We start from the raw sequence: 16,888 nt of genomic DNA on the forward strand, positions 1-16,888 counted from the left end.
TTTTAGCAGCGCTTGAGTTCGTAGATATATTGTTCCAGAAGAGCGATTCTGATACCTTCTGGGAAAATATATAACAACTCGAAAAACTGAAAAACGCTGATAACGTTTGCAAAATAATTCCTAAAATTGAATTGATAATTATTTTAGCAGCGCTTGAGTTCGTAGATATATTGTTCCAGAAGGGCGATTCTGATACCTTCTGGGAAAATATATAACAACTCGAAAAACTGATTAACAGTAATAACTGCTGTAAATAATTCTTTGTGTACGAGTGTGGGGCACCAGAGATAAGTCGGTGTCAGCACCGAGAATACATTGCTGGCCTCGGCCAGTGACGGGCTAAGTGCACTAAGATAGTCAAACCTGATCCTGAAATTTACCATGGCAGCCGCTAATGGCCCAAAACTAAAGTTCAATGAATACCTAGAACAAAAAATACAGGACAGGGCAGGGGGAAAGGAACAATATAAATGTACAGGCCCCAATCTCAAGACCTCGTGGGAGGGCCAATCAGACTTTGAAGGCTAAGATAGCCATGGTATGTGCTGGGTCCAAACTGTCGTGGGTAGAGGCCCTTCCCCTGGCGCTGATGGCCATGAGAGCCTCTCCAGGGGCAGGGACTCATCTGTCTCCTCATGAGATCATGACAGGGAGGGTGATGTCTGGTCCACCAAGAGAGGGAGGTCATATGCCCGCTCTTGATGTACAACAAATTGCAATGTCTGACTATGTGAGAAAACTGACGGAACTTTCTGCAGCTCTCTCCAAACAGATTCACAAGGTCCAATGGCAGGGTATAAAGTATTTTGGGGAGAAAATTTGGAGAAGGACTGAATGAGTTACATGAAAAGTCACTAGAGGGCGCCATTGGTCAACTTATGGAGGTTCATGGAATTGGGAGAAGGCAGACAGTTACATGAAACATAGAGGAAATTTAAAACGAATGATTTGAGGGTATTATCATAATTATTATGTTTTGTTTGTAGTAAACATTTGGGTTAAGGGGATTTACATGTTCCCAGAGACAAGGTATCTTAAAGGGGCACACTCACTTATGGAATATTCTGAGTTTTATTTTCTGAGTTTTAATTAGACAAGGAAATGTTTAATTTTAAAAGATAAGGGGTTCTTTAATAGGTCTAGACATGGTATGGAACACGAATATAAGGGGGTGTTGTAACCTTTGACCTGCATCATGGCTGTCTCTTGAAGTCTGATCAGCTTCGGGGGAGGGCCATGTAAATAATGCATTTGTGGTCATTTGGTATACTGGTTTTGAGGTAAATTGGTGTAAGTCATTATTTAGAGTAGGTAAGGTTGTTACCTGGCCAGGGCCAGGTATCAAACGGGGGAGGGGTACATTGTGGTCTAGGATAGGATGGGGCCTATTGAATAATAAACTAATTTAAAATTAAAAAAATTCTAGCTAAAAAATAGGCATAGAAGTTAAATATATAATCAGATAGAACAAATGAGAAACTGTTTGTTAACCAAACCTGTATGTCCAAGATTTTATGCATTACAGATGAATTAAAGGAGAAGGTGATTCACTCGACCTGGGGGCATATCGCACTTGGAGGGTGAGACACACTGACACTGCCGAATGATCACAGAGTTAAGGAGAAGAACTGTTGCTAATAAAGCTCAGGGGTCAACTCCTTAATGAAGAATTCCCTGACCCCGACCTTTCCTCACTGTGTACGTTCATAGAAGTGAAAGTGTTGCTTGATCTCTAGCTGATGATGTGTTCTCTGGGAGAGGATGGGGCTTTACAGGACTGCTTGTGGTCCTGAGCTGTCTGATTAGGATACGATGGGGATGTTACCATCACAGTACTGCCAGAACCACCACCAGTTCCAACGGACCAGGGTTCAGCCGGCCTCCTCCACCACTTCAAGACCAAGTCCCACGCCATCACCTAAGCTCTCCAATCTGGTACAGGTAATAAATGTAAAAGACATCTCAGATAGTGACCAATTGGGGACTGAAACTGAATATGAGGAAAGGGAGAATATGTGGTTGGCCTACAAAACAATAAATAGAAAGGACTGTGTCGTATGTGGACATGCCAGACCTATTCTGGCTGCTCACCCATTTGCCCTAAGTAATGGGGAAGGTTGGATGTGTATATTGGAAAGTTTAAGCCAAATTCAACCCTGTGTAAAACTCTGAGTCTTGCGTTCACAGAAGTCCCTCCCCAGAAGGTACCGTGGGGAGTTAAGGCATATGGGGGATATTACAGCTGTATCACTAGTACAGGTAGGGGTATAGACTATGGGAGGCTCCCTACTACTACCTGCATCACTAATGCCACTATTAACTAGAGGTGTTGCTGATGTATGGTGGATGTGGGGACCTGCCAGGCGATTGACCCCATTTTGAAAGGATATTGTCGTTGCACATGTGCTTTGGCCAGTCTGATAACACCATTGCCTATTATTGAGGTTACAGCTAACCAACTTCTGGGAGCTGCACATGACACAGAGACTCGGTACCAACCCAGGAGACGGCAGAACCGTGACGCTCCTTGGTCCGAGGGTACAGATAACATGCACACCAACCTGTTGGGGTCCCAATAGGGGTCCCCCACGAATACCAGACATCAAACAGGAATGATGGCCTGTGGCATTTATTGCCCATTTTTGGCCCAGCTATTGTTGATGCTAAGCAGAATGCCTGAATCAATTATATCTACTATAATCAACAATGATTTGTTAACTACACCCACACAGTACTTACGGGATGGCTGAACGATTGGATGCTACCTCTCAAACCAGTAGACAAAATAGACTAGAACTGGACATGATTCTGGCCAACCAGGGAGGTGTATGTAAAATGATTGGAGAACAGTGTTGCACGTTTGTCCCTAAACAATACTAGTCCGGATGGGAGCATTTCAAAAGCTCTGAGTGGGTTGGCAAGGTTATCAGTGGAGATGAAGGGTCTTGCAGGTGTGGAGGAGAGTGGACTGTTCCCCTGGCTGGGTGGTTGGTTTGGTAAGTACACTACAATGATGGTTACTGGATTTCTGACTCTAGTTGTTGTTTTTCTTATGCTCATGTGCTGTGCTACCTGTATCATACCTTGTTTGAAGAAGTCTGTTACAGATGGGGCAAGGACCTCTGGTATGATGCCGTTGCTTGATGCTCCAGTTGGAGAGGCTGATACGGAATCAAGCTTTCGCAGGAGAGTGGGCCTGACAGAGGAGGACCCTTGGTTTGCTGTAGTAGAGGTTGTCGAATGAATAAAAAGTGATGTTTGTCCTCCCTGTTGTGAAGGTTTGAAGTTCCCGGGTGGCGACGAGCCCACCTGGTACAGGTTGTATAGAGGGATGGACCTGAGTGTTTAACATTTTCTCGTTTTTTGGTTAAAAATTAGGTAATTGGACTCAACAAGGTTTTGAAGCGGTTCATGGCCAGTTGGCTGCAACTAGCCTGATGGCATTCCAAAATAGAATCGCGGTGGATATGTTGTTGGCTGAACGCGGAGGTGTTTGTGCCATGTTCGGGGAGCAATGTTGTACTTTCATTCCCAATAACACAGCAACTGATGGTAGTCTTACTGTTGCCTTAGAGGGTCTTCGTACACTTAATGAGAAGATGAAGCACCACTCCGGGGTTGACACCTCTATGTGGGACTCTTGGATGGATGCGTTTGGTAAATATAAGATGCTTGTTTCCTCCATACTGGTATCTATATCTGTCTTCACTGCGATACTGGTGCTTTGTGGATGCTGCTGCATTCCATGTATTCGAACTCTGACCACTAGGATCATAACTACTGCTATTGATCCCAACCAGGCAGAGAAGGGACAGATGTTTCCTATGCTTGCCCTGGAGGATGCGGAGCCAGGTAATTGGACTGATGACTAATTAAACGCCATTCATAGCTTTTGTCACGTCTCTGGTGAGACGTGAAGAGGGGGAATTAAAACTTTCTCTCTGAGAAAGTTTCCCTGGTTGTTTACTTTTGCTTTTCTTACTTTTACCTAGTTTATGTCACGTCTCTTTGGAGACGTGAAGAGGGGGAATTAAAACTTTCTCTCTGAGAAAGTTTCCCTGGTTGTTTACTTTTGCTTTTCTTACTTTTACCTAGTTTATGTCACATCTCTTTGGAGACGTGAAGAGGGGGAATTAAAACTTTCTCTCTGAGAAAGTTTCCCTGGTTGTTTACTTTTGCTTTTCTTACTTTTACCTAGTTTATGTCACGTCTCTTTGGAGACGTGAAGAGGGGGAATCAAAACTTTATCTTCTGATAAAGTTTACTCTATTTTTTGCCACTTGTAGCTTTTGTCCTAGCTTTTGTCACGTCTCTTATGAGACGTGAAGAGGGGGATTTGTAATAAATATCATTTATTATAACACAAGCATATTTGCTATTACGTTGTTATAACTAACTTCTTTCCAAACAGGGTTTCTCACAAACTCATAAGCAGATACTGAGACCCACACACACCCAGAGACAGATGGCTGACACAGACCTTTCATAAACACTGATAAGAAAAAGGGTGCCTGGTACTGCATATCACGAGATACTGAGACACACACATACCCAAGGACAGAGGGCTGACGCAAACCTTTCATAAACACTGATAAGACAGGAACATCTACGCACACACAAAATCTCCTCTTCAGTCTGAACATTTTACAGAGACACACAGAAATGTCAAAATAGGAACATCTACGCACACACCTAATCTCCTGTTTTAGCTGAACATTTCTGAAGACAAAGAAATCTACTCAGAGCCAATGAGACAGTGATACTAGCCTGAAGGGGACCTCGCCCAACTCATCAGGACCAACCAGAGGACAAGAACTTCCAGACTCAACCTACTTTCTATCTTTGTATAAAATGTCTATGCACTCTGTTATCTGGGCTTCTTTCGGATAGTTCCATTTGAGCTTGATGAAAGGGTCCGTGCACGCTATTTCAGATATCTTTACCTCTGAATAAATTGCTTTTAATTAAACCTCATCCACCCTGTCCAGAGTCTCTACTTCGTCTCAGTTCTCCAGTAAACTTGTGATATCAACAATAGTAAAAATAAAGAAAAACCCTTGAATGAGTAGGTGTGTCCAAACTTTTGACTGGTACTGTATATATTTGTGTATATGTATACAGTACCATTCAAAAGTTTAGACACACCTACTCATTCAAGGGTTTTCTTTATTTTTTCTATTTTATACATTGTAGAATAATTGTGAAGACATCAAACCTATGAAATAACACATATGGAATCGTAACCAAAAAAGTGTTAAACAAATCAAAATATATTTTATATTTGAGATTGTACAAAGTAGCCGCCTGTCACGCCCTGGCCTTAGTTATCTTTGTTTTCTGTATTATTTTGGTTAGGTCAGGGTGTGACAGGGGGGATGTTTGGGTGTATTTGTCTCGTCTTGGGTGGTTGTATTGTATAGGAGGTTTTGTAGAGGTTATGGGGTTGTGTTTAGTGTAGGTGTCTAGGTATGTCTATGGTTGCCTGAATGGTTCTCAATCAGAGACAGCTGTCATTCATTGTCTCTGATTGGGAGCCATATTTAAGGCAGCCATAGGCATTAGTCTATTGTGGGTAATTGTCTATGTGTAGTGTTTAGTGTCCGCACTATTTGTTTGTATAGCTTCACGTTGGTCAGTATTTCGTTTCGTCTTCTCGTGTCTAATAAAAGGGAAGATGTATTGTTATCACGCTGCGCCTTGGTCCTCTCTTCAAAGTTACGATGATCGTGACACCGCCCTTTGCCTTGATGACAGCTTTGCACACTTGGCATTCTCTCAACCAGCTTCACCTGGAATGCTTTTCCAACAGTCTTGAAGGAATTCCCACATATGCTGAGCACTTGTTGGCTGCTTTTCCTTCACTCTGCGGTCCAACTCACCCCAAACAGCCTGGAGGTGTGTTGGGTCATTTTCCTGTTGAAAAACAAATGATAGTCCCACTAAGCGCAAATCGCTGCAGAGTGCTGTGGTAGCCATGCTGTTAAGTGTGCCTTGAATTCTAAATAAATCACAGACAGTGGCACCAGCAAAGCACCCCCATTCCAACACACCTCCTCCTTCATGCTTCATGGTGGGTTCCACACATGCAGAGATAATCCATTCACCTACTCTGCGTCTTACAAACACACAAAAGTTGGAACCAAAAATCTCAAATTTGGACTCTGTAACGGTTTTCTTCCTGGTATGAAGGAGAGGACCAAAACGCAGCGCGGCTAGTGTTCAACATGATTTAATAAAGAATACGTGAACACTACAAACAACAAAACAATAAATGTGAAAACCGAAAACAGTCCTATCTGGTGCAGAACACAAAGACAGAAGACAACCACCCACAATCCCCAACACAAAACAAGCCACCTATATATGATTCTCAATCAGGGACAACGATTGACAGCTGCCTCTGATTGAGAACCATATTAGGCTGAACACAGAAACAGACAAACTAGACACACAACATAGAATTCCCACCCAGCTCACGTCCTGACCAACACTAAAACAAGCACAACACATAAGAACTCTGGTCAGGACGTTACAAGACCAAAGGACAGATTTCCACCGGTCTAATGTCCATTGCTCGTGTTTCTTGGATGAAGCAAGTCTCTTCTTCTTATTGGTGTCCTTTAGTAGTGGTTTCTTTGCAGAAATTCGACCATGAAGGCCTGATTCAAGCAGTCTCCTCTGAACAGTTGATGTTGAGATGTGTCTGTTACTTGAAGCATTTATTTTGGCTGCAATCTGAGGTGCAGTTCATTCTAATGTACTGCAAGAAGACCCAGAGGTAACTCTGGGTCTTCCTTTCCTGTGGTGGTCCTCATGAGAGCCAGTTTCATAGCGCTTGATAGTTTTTGCGACTGCAAAAGTAATGATGGATTGTCATTTCTCTTTGTTTATTTGAGCTGTTCTTGCCATAATATGGACTTGGTCTTTTACCAAATAGGGCTATCTTCTGTATACAGCCCTACATTGCCACAACACAACTGATTGTCTCAAACGCATTACAGTTTTTTTTTACAATCGCTAGGACCCATTTCTCAATACTTAGGTCACTTTTTCAAAACTCTTCACACAGTGAGTACAACAGCAGTCTATGTGGGCTAAACTGTGGATAATTTTCATTGCTTTGGCACAAAATGCAATCAATGACTACATCTTTCAAATTTCATGAATTCTTTTCTCACTCAGACACAACCACCACCAAAACTCTATGTACCTACAGGCCAATTTGCACATGTTATCATACTCTTTTCAAAACTGTTAAACTTAAGTTCAAAACCTAACATAACACAAATAACACACATAAATAAGACAGTAATACTGTATTGAAATATAATCCAAATCTAAAAGATGAAATACTATCAAAACAATTAGACCAACCACAGCTGATTCCCATTGTAGCTGAACACCTACCCAGGTGTTATTCTTTTAATTTCATTACCATCTATACAAAAGGGAACATCTTAGGAATAATGCTGTAATGTAATGTAAACATGGACCCAGCCAGAGATAGAGAAGTGGCTGACAGAGGAAGAAGAGTGACTGGGAGAGGGAGAGGAGTACGTATGCGTGGTGGAAGAAGACTGAGAGGAAGATCAAGAGCTGTAGTCTCAGATGAGATTAGGGCTACTATAATTGATCCTGTAATAAATCACGGTCTATCAATGAGAGAGGCTGGTCTGAGAGTGCAGCCAGATCTGCAACGCTCAGTGGCATCTATTCTGAGAAATTTCCGGCAATACAGTAAGATGTGCATTCTGCAAGGGCATCTGACTGAACTGCACATTACAGAAGTAAATTGAGCAAAGCCTCCAAACCCATTTGTGTGTAATTGTTTTTGTATTTCTGCATAGGACCAAACAGTTACCTCCCACAGGCCGGAGAGGTAGGATTTTCACTGCTGTGCAGGAAACTGCAACTTTGATATGGTAATCAGAAACAATTGCATAAAACTCTCAGATATTCGGGACAGTGTTGGCAGACAACATTACATTTGGAAATATTCACAATGTAAGCATGACAACTATTTCTAGAGTCCTAAAACAACATCAAGTCAGGATGAAGCAGCTGTACACTGTCCCCTTTGAGAGGAACTCTGAATGAGTCAAGCAACTCAGGAACCAATATGTCCAGGTAAGATGACTATAAAATACAGAACTGGTTTTGAACAAAACCAAACAGGGCAGAGGCACACAATGGCATGTTTTTAGGTATAATGTAAACTACTGTAATAGCCTTATGTTGCCTTGTGGATTTATTTTAGAGAGTCATGGAGTTTGAAGCCAGGCAGACACCCCACATATTCATCTTTGTGGCGAGGAAGAAATGTGATTGGGAAAAGAGCCACAGTGGATGTCCCGGGCCAGAGGGGTGCCAACATCACAACGTGTGCAGAAATATCCTCTGATGGATTGCTGTTACACAAACCGATTATTGGGCCTCATTTCATTCCTGGATGACCTCTAAAGAAGGGTTGTGCCATGTGAGGAAAGGGTTGCAGTGAGGCGAAGTCGGCCAACGTTTGTAATTGTATGGGACAATGTGGCATTTCACCACTCCCGTGCAGTCACAGTGGTTTGCAGCCCATCCCAGGATGATGTCACTTTTCCTCCTTCCTTACTCTCTATTCCTCAACCCCATAGAGGAATTATTTTCCTCATGGAGGTGGAAGGTTTATGACCACCATCCACATGATCAAATGTCCCTCCTGGACACAATGAATGCTGGATGCCTGGACATATCTGCAGAAGATTGCCAGGGATGGACCAGATATGCGAAACGATTCTTTCCTAGGTGTATTGCCAAAGATGACATAAGATGTGACGTGGATGAGAACCTGTGGCCAAATGCACAAGACAGGATTGACTAGTATTGCTACTGTATCTGTATCGGTAGATGGTGTATATACAAATGATTGTATTTTGCAATCACTCAATGCCATAAAATGACAGAAACAAATTGAAGCGTATTGCATCATGTCTGATTCATTAATGTAACATATACTGCAGTGAATTCTAAACAACAGAGAGGTGTCATTCTTGTTTTGTAAAGAAAACATTGTGTAATGCTACCTGTTGTTAGTGTTTTTTAGGTCATTGTTTTATGAGTGACAAAGTGTGCTTGTTGGTTGACAACCTTTGCTAGTGTTATGGAAGAATGAGTTGATTTGAGACATGTATGAAGTGTTTTGGTAGTTTTAGTGCATTTTGGATGTGAAATGAACTGCTGTGCCAAGCTGAAAGTTTTGAAAAAGTGACCTAAGTATTGAGAAATGGGTCCCAGCGATTGTAAAAAACTGTAAGAAGGAAATACATTTTTAACAAAGCACACCTGTTAATTGAAATGCATTCCATGTGACTACCTCATAATTATTTTAATTTAACCTTTATTTAACCAGGTAGCCCTGTTGAGAACAAGTTCTCATTTACAACGTCGACCTGGCCAAGATAAAGCAAAGCAGTGCGACAAACAACAACACAGTTACACATGGAATAAACAAACGTACAGTCAATAACACAATAGAAAAGTCTATATACAGTGTGTGCAAATTATGTAAGATTAGGGAGGTAAGGAAATAAATAGGCCATAGTGGCAAAATAATGACAATTTAGAAATTAAACACTGGAGTGATAGATGTGCAGAAGATGAATGTGCAAGTAGAGATACTGGGGTGCAAAGGAGCAAAAAAAGAAATAACAATATGGGGATGAGGTAGTTGGGTGGGCTATTTACAGATGGGCTATGTACAGGTGCAATGATCTGTAAGCTACTCTGACAGCTGATGCTTAAAGTTAGTGAGGGAGATATGAGTCTCCAGCTTCAGTGATTTTTCAACTCGTTCCAGTCATTGGCAGCAGAGAACTGGAAGGAAAGGCGGCCAAAGGAGGAATTGGCTTTGAGGGTGACCAGTGAAATATACCTGCTGTAGCGCATGCTACAGGTGGGTGCTGCTATGGTGACCAGTGAGCTGAGATAAGGCAGGGCTTTACTTAGCAACGACTTATAGATGACCTGGAACCAGTGGGTTTGGCGATGAATATGAAGCGAGGGCCAGCTAACGAGAGCATATAGGTCCGTTTTGGTGACAAAACGGATGGCACTGTGATAGACTGCATCCAATTTGCTTAGGAGAGTTTTGGAGGCTATTTTGTAAATGACATCGCTGAAGTCGAGGATCGGTAGGATGGTCAGTTTTACGAGGGTATGTTTGGCAGCATGAGTGAAGGATGCTTTGTTGCGAAATAGGAAGCCGATTCTAGATTTAATTTTGGATTGGAGACGCTTAATGTGAGTCTGGAAGGAGAGTTTACCATCAAACTAGACACCTAGGTATTTGTAGTTGTCCACATATTCTAATTCAGAACCATCCAGAGTGGTGATGCTAGACAGGCGGGCAACGATTGGTTGAGGAACATGCATTTAGTTTCATGAAGCTGGTTGAGAGAATGCCAAGATTGTGCAAAGCTGTCATCAAGGTTGGCTACTTTGAAGAATCTCAAATATAACATATATTTTGATTTGTTTAACACTTTTTTGGTTACTGCATGATTCCATATGGGTTATTTCATAGTGGTGATGTCTTTACTATTATTCTACAAGGTCTTCACTTGTTGAGAGTTTCAGAGGCTCCTACCATTCTCAGCCGTGTAGCCACCGCTCCACGCTGTCTGGTCTTGAAGTTAACCATTTCAACGTGTGGACCACGGTCTCACGTTCTCTGGTTTTCAATGGTTGATTATTCAGGGTTCAGCTCTCAACTATTTTACACGCCAGCAGTAACCCGGCATATTTTGGTCTCCTGTAAATTTCGTTAGCGAGTCCTTGTGATGGCGCTGGAGAGAAAAGCTGCCGTCTTACCGGCTCTTAACCAACCATGCTATTTTTTTTTTTTTTTTTGCGTTGTTTGTAACTTGTTTTGTACATAATGTTGCTGCAACCGTCTCTTATGACCGAAAAGAGCTTCTGGACATCAGAACTGCAATTGCTTACCTCAAACTGGTCGAAGAGTTCTTCTTCAATGAGTTGAGTGGGAGGGATATAGACACCCGACCAGGCCCAGATCCCCCTTATTCGCATGGAGAAGGAACCTGAGATTTCGCGGAAAGGGATCAGGGTGCCTTGTGAGAATCAGGCAACGAGTGGCTTATCTGCCCTGGCCTTCCGTCCTGCTAGCTAACGTTCAACCGCTGGAAGATAAATGGGACGAACTGAAAGAATGTTTAACCTACCAACGGGACATTTAAAACGGTAATATCTTATGTTTCACCGAGTCGTGACTGAATGACGACATTAAGAACTTACAGCTGGTGGGTTATACACTCTATCGGCAGGACAGAACAGCAGCCTCTGGTAAGACACAGGCGGGGGCGTAAAGTATGAATTTATGTAAACAACAGGTGCTGCACGATTTCTAAGGAAGTCTCAAAGTTTTGCTCGCCTGAGGTAGTGTATCTCATAGACCAACAAACAGGAAAACGCTCATCCAGAAGTGGCACTCCTAGTGGCCGGGTACTTTAATGCAGGGAAACTTAAATCAGTTTTACCTCATTTCTATCAGCATTTTAAATACCAGAGGGAAAATAATTATAGACCACCTTTACTCCACACACAGAGACGAGTACAAAGCTCTCCCCCTCCATTTATCAAAATGACCATAATTCTATCCTCCTGATTCCTGCTCACAAAAAACAATTAAAGCAGGAAGCACCAGTGACTCTGTCTATTAAAAAAGTGTATAAATACCTTCTATGCTCACTTCGAGGCAAATAACACTGAAACATGTATGAGACCATCAGCTGTTCCGGACGACTGTGTGATCACGCTCTCCGCAGCCGATGTGAGTAAGACCTTTAAACAACAACATTCACAAGGCCAAAGGGCCAGAAGGATTACCAGGACGTGTACTCTGAGCATGTGCTGACCAACTGGCAAGTGTCTTCACTGACATTTTCATCCTCTCCCTGTCTGAGTCTGTAACACCAACATGTTTCAAGCATATCACCATAGTTCCTGTGCCCAAGAACACTAAGGTAACCTGCCTAAATGATTACCGACCCGTAGCACTCACGCCTGTAGCCATGAAATGCTTTGAAAGGCTGGTCATGGCTCACATCAACACCATCATCCCAGAAACACTAGACCCACTCCAATTTGCATACCGCACCAACAGATCCACAGATGATGCAATCTCTATTGCACTCCACATTGCCCTTTCACACATGGACAAAAGGAACACCTATGTGAGAATGTTATTTATTGACTGCAGCTCAGAGTTCAACACCATAGTGCCCTCAACGCTCATCACTAAGATAAGGACCCTGGGATTAAACAGCTCCCTCTGCAACTCGATCCTGGACTTCCTGACAGGCCGCCCCCAGGTGGTAAGGGTAGGTAGCAACACATCCACCACGCTGATCCTCAACATGGGGGCCCCTCAGGGGTGCGTGCTCAGTCCCATCCTGTACCCCCTGTTCACTTATGACTGCACGGCCAGGCACAACTCCACCACCATCATTAAGTTTGCAGATGACACGACAGTGGTAGGCCTCATCACCGACAACGATGAGATAGCCTATAGGGAGTGTGGTGCAAGGACAACAACCTCTCCCTCAACGTGATCAATACAAAGGAGATGATTGTGGACTACAGGAAAAGGAGGACCGAGCATGCCCCCATTCTCATCGACGGGGCTGTAGTGGAGCAGGTTGAGAGCTTCAAGTTCCTTGGTGTCCACATCCCCAACAAACTATCATGGTCCAAGCACACCAAGACAGTCGTGAAGAGGGCACGACCAAACGTATTCCCCCTTAGGAGACTGAAAAGATTTGGCATGGGTCCTCAGATCCTCAAAAGGTTTTACAGCTGCACCATCGAGAGCATCCTGATGGGTTGCATCACTGCCTGGTATGGCAACTGCTCGGCCTCCGACCGCAAGGCACTACAGAGTGTAGTGCGTCCGGCCCAGTACGTCACCGGGGCCAAGCTTCCTGCCATCCAGGACCAGGTGGTGTCAGAGGAAGGCCCTAAAAATTGTCAAAGACTCCAGCCACCCTAGTCATAGACTGTTCTCTCTGCTGCCGCATGGCAAGCGGTACCGGACTACCAAATTTAGGTCCAAGAGGCTCCTAAATAGCTTCCACCCCCAATCCATAAGACTCCTGAACAGCTAATAAAATTGCTACTCAAACATTTGCATTTTAATGACACAAAATAATGATACAAAATATACATACATTTTCCATCTCTCATCATTCCCAGCATTCGGATGTTGAAATATATTGCCCCAGTGTCCGTTGTGTGATGTTGAAGTTTTGGCTGCAAAGTCTCTCTGTGTGACAAAGGAGATCAAAGATATCAAAGAGATCGTATGTTGCCATAGTTACTAAAATGGATGACCTTTAAAGGCAGCTACACACTTTTCGCAAATGCAGCGACGGAGCAGCGTTTTCTACGTAGTTCTAGTACTTTTGTGCTGCTAACATTTTGGAACAGACTTTATATGACACTCCGCTGCTCTGTAGGATGTGCAAAGCCCATTAATAGAGGAGCCGTGCACTCTCTATCTGAGAGCAAATGTAATCATTAGAGTCCCATACTGTGTGAGTGAAGAATGTGAAGACCATAGAATTAGACATTAGAATAATATTTAATAGGATCTCTATAGTGAAGACTGGATAGGTGTGATGTCAATGGAGAGGGGATAGATAAATGATAAGTTAAACTTCGTCTTATGTAATGTCTCTCCACAATTGCTGTAATAACATGTTCTCTTAATTAAGGCTAAATTCTCTGGTTGCCTTTTTGGGCCACTGCTTATGTGTGGTTTCTCTAAGGTTTGCCAAGGGCCTATCAACTCTCTGTCCCTTTCAGGTTTGATGGTAAATTGAGATACAGAGAGTGTCACGGAGCTGGGCTGTATCGATAAAATGTAAATATCAACGCTTCCGTAACCAATTTTTTCCACTGTGTTTTTTACTTATATGACGAATGTGCACATTGTAATACTGTCATACTGTCACCGTCATTGGGGTCACAGTATGGCTACTGCCACGAGGTGACAATGACCACTAAACAACAACAAGCCATAGATCAATAAAATACATGTCCTCTGTAATAATCAAGTTGAATAAAACGTTTTATAATAGATGATGAATAAAATAGTTTCAAAACCTGCACAATATTCTGAACATTGTATTTGTTTCAATGACCAATATAGCTTGACTAACCTATGTGAATTGAGCATATTTTGCAGCCAACTCCCCTAATCGAAACAAATGGTTCGGTCCGGCCATACCCGTGCCCTCCGCTGCAGTAGCGTACGTCGTGAGTGAAATGCGCTGTCCAAGGGCAGCCTATTGCCACTGTCAGAGGAGGGGTGGACGTGTGTCGGCTGTAACAGTTTTCTCATCGCCCAGGTAAGTGCCAATATACCGCTAAAGTTATCATCTCTAAATATAATGTTAATGTGTATAGTGTGACAGGTATTGACTCTGTTGTAGTGCGAATTTAGGCATAACTGTTGTTTCTTTCGCAAAACAATTTTCATAAATCTGGGTTTACAATGACACAATCTAACATGACTTCAAACGCTGTCAATATGCGTCTGTTTCAGTGATACAGATTGTCCCTCATATTGAGAGAGGATCCGCTATACAGACGCGCCAGGTGCCCAAATTGATGACCTATGTCGCGCAGCGAGAGTCGAGTGGAGACGAACGGATTCGGTTTAGTCAGTCGTCCCAGTGAGCCCTTCCCAGCTAGCTAGTTTGTGTTTGTGGCTAGAAACTTCATCCAGAATTTGAAACTTGTCTGCCGAAGTTGGGTCTTGAGAGAGTGTAGAATCATTCAGTTTAAATCTGCAATAAATGTTATTTAGATGTCACCCTGGCCTGATATTGGAAACCCTATTCTAGCTACTCCCCTCTCCTGACTGCGGCAACCGGGAGCCAAGGGCTCAGACTGCGGCAACCGGGAGCCTTGGACACTGTGTCCCATGTAGTGGTGCCTGCTTGCAGCGCAAACTCTCCCCATTGAGTAGCAGACTGTATCATGGTGACATCCACATGGTTGCGCTCAGTGTCAAGTAAGAGACTGTTCATCCATGTTTCTCAAGCATCACATTTCGAAGCTGTTCCAAACTTCAAAGTGTTTAAGGTTAAATTCAGGCATTAATTCCACATTCTTAACGTTAGGAATGAACTCAACATGGTTAAGGTTTGGGATAAGCTTAAAACAAAAAATATATAAAAAACAACTTTCTATAGCTGGATTTGAACTTGAATTGGTGGGAAGCAACTGCTGCCTGGTGGGAACTGCAGCAACTCACATCAAAAAGCACCTTGATACAACACCATTGCACTGGTCACGGTGACATCCAGCTGGTGACCAATACTCCCTTCCCATCAAAATAAACATAACTTTAAGTTTTAACTAGCACCATTGTTGCCAGCTAGCCAGCATGAACTAGTCAGTCGGACCGTGCACAGTGCACAGACCGTGCACAGCCACTGGAAGTAGGGGTGCTGAGGGTGCTGCAGCACCTCCTGAAAAATCAGAATTAAATATATATATATATATAATAAAAATGTATATTTCACAAAAGTAGTGCGCTGGGCCTTTACTTGGTATTAGCGGACCGATATAGATGTCTGTAGTGCTGGCACAAAAAAAAATGCACCATTCCTGCTTTGGCAAAAAAATGTAGTTGTATAATTACGAACAGTATCTTGCAGGATTCAATATTTGGAATTGTAAGAGTTGTTGCCCTGTCCCTTTCTCTGCAATTGTCATTCTAATAGAATCCAGAAATAACAAAACTCTGTCCTCAATCATTTACATCAAAAGGTGCAAAGCATCTACATCAAATTACATATTTTTCATGATCAAATAACATATAAAACAACCACTTTTTGTGCAGTATTAATTTACCATCCTTACAAACCACTTAATAATGTAAATGTACATTACTGTATTGTACATAGGCTGGTCATCTAGGTTTGTCCCTGTTGACTTTCAATCCCCGTTATTTGCAAGAGGAAGAAATGCAGGTACAGGGGACACAGAGCGGGATGCCTCGTGAGGACCCGCAGAAGGCGTGTGGGAAAGCTGTCGTTACCGTCAATATTACTCGCCAACGTGCAATCACTGGACAATAGATTAGACGAGGTACGATCACGAATATCCCTACCAACGGGACATCAAAAACTGTAATATCCTATGTTTCATGAAATCGTGGCAGAATGACGACATGGATATTCAGCTAGCGGGATATACGCTGCACCGGCAAGATAGAACAGCACACTCGGTAAGACGAGGGGGGGTGGTCTTTGCATATTTCTAAACACCCGCTGGTGCACGAAATCTGAGGAAGTCTCTAGATTTTGCTCTCCTGAAGTAGAGTATATTGCGATAAATTGCAGGCCACACTACTTCCCTAGAGAGTTTTTAGCTCTACTTTTCGTGGCTGTTTATTTACCACCACAGACAGATGCTGGCACTAAGACCGCAATCAGTCAGCTGTATAAGGAAATAAGCAAACAGGAAACCACTCACCCAGAGGCGGCGCTCCTAGTGGCCGGAGACTTTAATGCAGGGAAACTTAAATCAGTTCTACCAAATTTCTATCAACATGTTAAATGTGCAACCAGAGGGGAAAAAATTCTAGATCACCTGTACTCCACACACAGAGACGTGTACAAAGCTCTCCCTCGCCTTCCATTTGGTCAATCCGACCACAATTCTAACACCAGTCTCAACGTCAACACTGAAGAGGCGACTCCGGGATCCTGGCCTTCTAGGCAGAGTTCCTCTTGTCCAGTGTCTGTGTTTTTTTGCCCATCTTAATCCTTTTTTTTTTTTTGGTCTGTCTGAGATATGTTTTTTTTCTTTTGCAACT

General features: G+C 42.9%; 2 protein-coding genes across 4 annotated transcripts in view; one reads left to right on the forward strand and one right to left on the reverse strand.

Annotated features, from left to right (window-relative positions):
* LOC139556939 (uncharacterized) overlaps positions 1–16,888 on the reverse strand; it is a 244,614-nt gene that overhangs the window by 82,148 nt on the left and 145,578 nt on the right. The gene's annotated exons all lie outside the window — the stretch shown is intronic.
* LOC139556929 (transmembrane and coiled-coil domains protein 1-like) overlaps positions 14,325–16,888 on the forward strand; it is a 64,432-nt gene continuing 61,868 nt past the window's right edge. For all 3 annotated transcript variants that reach the window (XM_071371078.1, XM_071371079.1, XM_071371080.1), the window contains exon 1: positions 14,325–14,408. The gene's annotated coding sequence lies outside the window, so the exon portion shown is untranslated. The remainder of the gene's footprint in view (positions 14,409–16,888) is intronic.

This window comes from Salvelinus alpinus, chromosome 28, assembly GCF_045679555.1.
Source record: "Salvelinus alpinus chromosome 28, SLU_Salpinus.1, whole genome shotgun sequence".
Lineage (NCBI taxonomy): Eukaryota > Metazoa > Chordata > Actinopteri > Salmoniformes > Salmonidae > Salvelinus > Salvelinus alpinus.